At 44.8% G+C, this 7,414-nt stretch overlaps 1 pseudogene; it reads right to left on the bottom strand.

The window, feature by feature from the left end:
* Positions 1–1,633: 1,633 nt before the first annotated feature.
* Positions 1,634–3,158, bottom strand: LOC126025893 (microtubule-associated protein RP/EB family member 1-like; annotated as a pseudogene).
* Positions 3,159–7,414: the final 4,256 nt, after the last annotated feature.

Raw genomic sequence — 7,414 nt, 5'->3', positions numbered from 1 at the left:
TTTGTTATTTGTTAAATAAGGAAGTTTGTAGAAGTGTCCCTCCATTTAATGTTTATTTAAGAACCAAGTCAATTGGATTTTTGGACTTGTTCTAGCATCCCCATAGGCACCAGTCTCACTGTGAACTGTTCAATAAGGAATTTTGATGATAGAGTCCCTCAGTTTGATTCTTATGTTTGAACCAGGTCACGGGGATTGTTGAATTTGTTCTTGCATCCCCCTTATGCACTGATAACGCCAGGTGGCATTATTCCTTGTTTGCATGGGCACATTAAAATGGAAAATACTATACATACAAATAAGTTCTTATCTAATAGAGATAGGAACACACAATCTTGTGGTGCAATGGAACCTTACAAACCCTGAACATTGACATGATGACCTGGCACAGGCTTCAGAGGTTTGGGTATTTTCCAGTCACTCCTGAACCAGGGAAGCCATCTATGAAACATCTAACATTGTTTATGACATCACCTGGAAGCAATCCTCTACCAGGGAAGACCCTACTGCTGCTCTGACATGGATTTACTCAAAAGAGTCTTCCCTTAACACTGAGAAGATTTAAACAACAACAATGACCTGCGTACTGGACAGGGCTTTCTGCATTGCCCGTTAATTGTGAATTGAAATTAGACGCCGCTCCGCAACATCCCGACTTCAATGTAGGATATACAGATTTCAGGACCTTCAGTACAGAAACGTGAGATTAACAACAGAGACTGTGAAAAATATAACTGTATGGGTATTACAGACAAAGACCAGGATTGGACAAACTAGTTTGCCTGGAGCCTAGAAATGGTCTTATGTCAGGAAACTTCAGGGGTAGGGGCTCCTTGTACTTAGGCCAAAGTTTTTCCTTTCCATGACCCCCATACTTTGGTGGGCCCATGCAAACAATAATTGCCACACTAACACTGTTTTTACAGTGTTCCTTTGACTCCAAATCTTTAAGAAACCACTAGTAAAAATATCTGGAACTGCAAAAAAAAAAAAAAAAGGTTTACATTAATGTTAACATATATGCTTTTAGATGTACTAGCATTCTGGGGGATAAAGGAGGGAGATGAGGGATATATGCTTGGGAACAGGGATGAAGGAAAGACAACACTGCTGGTGGAAAGACCCGCATTTATTGTCATCTTGTACCTTAAATATCACTGTGTAAGATTTACCGTTATATATTCTAATAAATGTCTGTCATTAAAAAAAAATAAAATGTCCTCTGCTGAAATTTCTCAATAGTTGGGCCGGAGCAATGGTGAAGCAAGTAAGACACTTGCCTTACCTGCAGTTGACCTGGATTTGATCCCCAGCACCCTATGTGGTTCCCTTGAGCACTGCCAGAAATAATCCTGAGCACAGAACCAGGAGTAAACCCTGAACACAACTGGGTGTGGTTTCAAACAAACAAACAAACATACATACATACATACAAACAAGCATACAAAGAAAAGTAAAGGAAAGAAGAGAGAAGAAAAGAAAAAAGAAAAAGAAAGAAAGGAAATCATTGAGTTCTCTCAGAATAAATGGAATATTATACAGCTAAAAACATGATTTGGAAGAAAGAATCCTGATGTTGTTCTGCTGATCCAGGCTGTTAATACTCATCTTGATCCTCCTGGGGCCTCCTTCACTAGCTACTACCATGGTCTTCGTCTGTGGGGTACAGAATGTCCAGAATCTTCTGCAGTACAGAGTTATTCTCTCTTAAACTCCTGAAAATCAACTCAGTGTCCCTTAGCTTCCAGAAGTTGAAATCTCTTTCTCCCAATCTTCAATGGTGAGTTTCATCACATTGACCTGCTGCATTAGTTCCGCTGCTCGGTCCACCCCTGTTGCCCACACTGGGCTTCTCCTGCACCACTCTGGTCCAGCCTGAGTTGTTGCTATATTTTCTGTGTTGCTCTGGGCCTCCTAAGAGCTGCACTGCTAGACCTGAGATGAGAGTCTTCTTGGGTTTGCTCAGAGAAGGAGCAAAAAGAGGAGGTGCCACTGCAGTCTCCTGACCTTGTCTGGCTGCGACAGGGTCATTGTCTCAGCCAGGGTCATTGTCTTTCCCATCGTCAGTTGCCTAAGAACTTCTGAATCGCTGGACAAATTCAAAATTGTCCTGTACCCTAGGGGCTGGAGTGATACCACAGCAGGTAAGGTGTTTGCCTTCCATGTGGCTGAACCAAGTTCCCCAGCATCCCATATGGTTTCCTGAGCCTGAAAGGAGAGATTTCTGAGGGCAGAGCCAGGAATAACCCCTAAGCGCTGAAAAAAAAAATGTTCTGGGGCCAGAGAGAGAGAGAGCACAGCAGGAAGGCATTTGCCTTGCAGTCAGCCAGCCCAGTATAGACCTGGGTTCAATTCCCCACACCCATCGGGTCCCCTGAGCCTGCCAGGAGCAATTTCTGAGAGCAGAGCCAAGAGAAACCCCTGAGAGTCACTGGGCGTGGCCTCCAAAAATGAACAACAACAACTAAAAACCTGAGTTGCTTAAATAAAAATAAATTTATTTAATAAAAAATTGTTCTGAAACTTCCCTTTGACTAATTTGTCCACAGGATTTCTTTCATCAACACACATCCTTTGAAAATCTGCTTGTAATTTTTTAATAATATCTTTATTGAATATCTTTATCTGCTTGTAGTATTATGAATTCAAAGGGATATTCATATTCTAACTTGGCTCAAAATTTCATTTTCGGGGCCGGGCGGTGGCGCTAAAGGTAAGGTGCCTGCCTTGCCTGCGCTAGCCTTGGACGGACCACGGTTCGATCCCCCGGTGTCCCATATGGTCCCCCAAGCCAGGAGCAACTTCTGAGCACATAGCCAGGAGTAACCCCTGAGCATTACCGGGTGTGGCCCAAAAACAAAACAAAAAAAAAAACAAAACAAAAAAAAAATTTCATTTTCTTCAAGATCCAGGGAACATGTTCAGAAACTGACCATCCTCAGGCCCTGAGCAGAGCTGTTCAATCTTTCAATCTCCATTGGATTAGACCACAGGCTCCCATCGATCCAGGCCAGTGTGCCATGGGGACTCGGAGTAGCACTGATGACTGATGTTGAGTTTACGTTCACTGCCACCTTCGGCTCTGCCCGACCACTCCACTGCCTATCATTCCCTCTGGATCCATCTTTGTCTGCTTCAAACTGCTCAACCCTGCCCATGTACCACTCCTGCAGTGACCCACATGCACTGGCCCCCACTATGTGCTGACATTTGGAGAAAAACTCTTAGCACCAAGAGTAACCCGGGTGTGGCCCAAAAAGAGAAAAAAAAGTGTTTTTTTTAAGTTATCTTTATTTAAACACCATGATTACAAATATAATTGTAGTTGTATGATTACAGTCATGTAAAGAACACCCCCCCTTCACCAGTGCAGGATTCCCACCACCAATTTCCCAGATCTACTTACTCCCCACCCCACCCACACCTGTACTCGAGACAGGCTTTCTTTTTCCCTCATTCATTCACATTGTTATGATAGTTTTCAGTGTAGTTATTTCTCTAACTGCACTTATCATTCTATGTGGTGAGCTTCATGTCATTAGCTGCACCTACATGGGAGGATGGGAGGAAGTAAGGGTTGGGACTGAGGCAGTAAAATATTAGAAATGAGCTTTGTAGGGCAGTATCAAGCTTCCAATACAAGATGGATATTATGGATATATAATATATATGCACACAATAATATCAATATGAAAAAAAGAGGAAAAATTTCCACTGACTGTCCCAATATAAACCAGTGCTAGAACAGCCTGCCCTCCTCCCAGAGTGCATTCCCGTTAGTGTAGGGAGAGATAGGGGGAAAGCCTGTTGACCCCTATAGAGTCCACCTAGACCTGTGCCCAGGGAAAGACCGAAGTCCAGGGGAGAAGAACCCTATACCTGTCAAGAGCTGGTCTCCAGAATCAAGGACAAAATCGGAAGCCAAATGTCTGCCCGCCCTCCTCCCCATGCAACTTCCCCCTGAAGTATGGAGGGAAGGGGGAACCTGAGGACCACTAAGAGTCCACCTGAACCCACTTCTGGCCATCTGAGCTGGCACCCAGGGAAGGCCTGGAGTCAGGGGAAAAAGACAAGGACGGCTGGGGGCCTGCCAAGCCTCCCAGCACTCCCCAGGCTAGGGAAAAAGGCTCTGGTATGGGGCCTCCCCAAACCCCATACCTGGCAAGAGCTGGTCTCCAGAATCAAAGAGGAAACCAGAAGAAAAAAGTGTTTTTTTAAATAACATAAAATATCACTCAGTGCAAAGCAATCACCCTCTGCCCTTCCTCATCTCAAAATTTCCCAATCCTGATGCAAAAAATGTGTCTCCACCTTTGTCTGTAGATAGACTCCCTTCTAGTATTTGCCTTTATGTATGTCATTTGATGCTCTTTCTGCTAACTCCCTAATATCCACCAATCCCTCATATTCTGCACCATTATTTTTCTCTTGTGTTTGGTCACTCCATGTACATTAAACATCTAAGCTCTGGGACAGGAGCCATAGCACAGCAGGCAGGGAATTTACCTTACATGCGGCCAACCTGGGACTGACCCAGGTTTAATCTTTGGCATCCCATATGATCCCCCGAGCCTGCCAGGGGTGATTTCTGAATACAAAGCCAGGAGTTATCCCAGAGCACCACCAACTGTGGCCCCAACCCCTCTCCCCAAATCTAAGCTCTCGACCTATCTAAACCTTTTTTTTTTGGGGGGGGGGTAAGGGGCCACATCTGGCTATGCTGACTCCTGGATGTGTGACTCCTGACTTTGTGCTCGGGGATTACTCCTGGAAGGCTCAGGGCACCATATGGGATGCTAGGGACTGAAACTGGTCCCATGCAAGGCAAACACCCTCCCCTCTGTACTATCAATTCAGCCCCTAAATCTATCATTCTTTGCACTAGAAACAGCAGGTTCTGACTTCCAACACTAGGATCCCATTTCTTCCTCTGTACTTGTCACCTTGCTGATAGAACTTGGTCACAAACAAGGGCAGTAAACATCTTTCCATCTGGCACCACCATTATGACCTCCCTCTTTCGCTCAGAGACATTTCCAAGATGGAAAAGCATCACTCTGATCTCCGTTGTCATGGTTAGATAGTGTTGGCAGAAGAGCATGTTGGAAGCTGTGATTGGATTTTCTCAGCCCAGTTTGGATCCAGGGGCCAATCAGTGCTCAAAACAGGCACTTTGTTCACAACCAGCTAACCTCAGAGACTGCATCCTCAGGGCTGCCAGCTTACTTGGGCAGAGGGATTGCGTGTACCTTCTGGCTGTTGATTTCTCCTTTGGGAATGAATGAATTTGTGCTTTGCAATTCATGCTTATTCTTTCTCTCCAGCTCAAGCTCAGTCATTCTTTCTTGCCTGTTAACTGTCATTCCATTCCCTTGAGCAAGTGTCTCTCCACTTCTTATCTCTGGGGAGATCTATCTCCTATTTGGGTAATTCTTTTCTCCTAGTACACCTTTCCTTAAGTTGTTAATAACAACTCAAGGCACACTCTTTTTTTTTTTTTAATTCCTTTAGGGCTTTTTGTACCTTTATGATTCTTTTTTAACATTCCCCTTCCTTTTTTTTTTTAAACTTCAAATGGATGAACAAATTTACAAGTATTGGGAGAGTCAGATTTGATGAAGGGGAGATTTCTGTGGCTCTTCCAAGTAGTGGTGAGCATCCCAGGAGCCATTCCTGGAGATACACAACCCACAAGACTGGACAGAACCTTTGAGATCTGGACCTTCATTTCTGTTTGTTTTCTGCTAAATTCTTGTCTGTCCTTGAATGATTCGGTTCCTGGGAAGTCAGCCTTTGGCTGGTTGCCTTCTTCTTCTTCTTCTTTTCTTTTTCTTTTTTTTTTCTGTTTTTTTGCAAATGATTTAGAGCCACTCCGGCCTATTCTAAGATGAGTCAGAGCTGGGCAAGTCTGACAGTGTGACTTGAATTGGTTGGTGGCTTTGTTCCTTTGTTCTAGAATATAGAGGCTGTTGGTGGGCGGAGATCAGCCAGCCAGTTCTGAGCCACCCTCACCCCCCTCTGAGCCCGCAAAACTTCCTTCCTCTACATCTGTCCATGTAGGAAGCCTATGAAGCACCCCAAGGCCACACTATAGAACCAGGCATGTGTGCACAGTACTTGGGCCCCATTGGAGACAATGAGTGGTGCTTATGTGAGCTTCTAGCAAAAGGCATTGCATGAGCTCAATGCCAGCACTGTCACCATCATTCCCACTGCCACTGCTGCTCCCACCAAAGATCTGGTGTCTCTTCCCCTGGGGCACAGAACCCAGGGACTTGAACCTTTCTGCTGACCAACCAAAGGAAGACCAGCAGTCAGAGGTGGACATCAGGGGCATATGGGTGAGAGGGTGACTCAGTGGCCACCCACATGGACCCATAGCATGCCCCAGGAGACTACCTGTCTCCTTTGCAGTATCATGAGCCCTGAGATTGTGTGTATGAAGAAAGCGACTGAATGTTGGCAGAGAATTTCCTTGGGTTCGTTTCACAGCACAGAGCCCATGTCCATGTTCCACTGGAGGAGTGGTGAGAAATGATGTTGAATATTGTTTTTAAAACTTTATTTATTGATTGATTAAGTGGTTGGTTGGTTTTTGAGCCACAGCCAGTGTCACATAGGGGCAAGTGGCAGTCTGGGATTCAGGACAGAGACCCACCACCATCTGGGACTCTTGACTTCCTGACCTGTCAGAAGAAAACGTCTGTGCTTCAGTCCCTCAGCCCATAGAAATTGCGTTTTGGTTTGTTTGGTTTTGGGGTCCTACTCAAAGGCACTCAGGCATGAATTGTGGCTCTGTGCCCAGGAATCACTCCTAGCAGGCTCAGGGACCCTATGGGATGCTGGGGATCAAATGCTGATGTGCCATGTGCAAGGTAAATGCCCTCCCTGCTGTGCAATCTCTCTGGCAACAGTCTCTGAGTTTTCAACTGGGCAGTGACCATAATAAGCACGAGGGCTTTCAAGTTCAGACGGAGATGCAAGTGGACAAACTCCCATGCTTGACGTTTATTTGAACCTTGGTGGACCATGTTTCATTTCATTTCATTTGTAAATTTTCTTTTTTTTAAAATATTTTAATTTAAGCACCATGATTACAAATATGATTGTAGTTGGGTTTCAGTCATAAACAGAACACTGCCCCCTTCACCAGTGTAACCTTCCCACCACCGTTGCCCCCGTCTCCCTCCTCTCCAGGCTTTCTACATATCTCACTCACTAACATTGTCATGATAGTTGTTAGTGTAGTTATTTTTTAACTGCACTCACCACTCTTTGTGGTGAGCTTCATATCATGAGCTAGTCCAAGTCTTTGGCATTCTAGAATGAAGAGAAAGAGTTTGGGGTTCTTTTTTTTTTTTTGGGTTTTTGGGCCACACCCGGTGATGCTCAGGGGTTACTCCTGGCTATCCGC

Source organism: Suncus etruscus, chromosome 13, assembly GCF_024139225.1.
Source record: "Suncus etruscus isolate mSunEtr1 chromosome 13, mSunEtr1.pri.cur, whole genome shotgun sequence".
Lineage (NCBI taxonomy): Eukaryota > Metazoa > Chordata > Mammalia > Eulipotyphla > Soricidae > Suncus > Suncus etruscus.
This window is presented reverse-complemented; position numbering and strand designations above follow the sequence as displayed.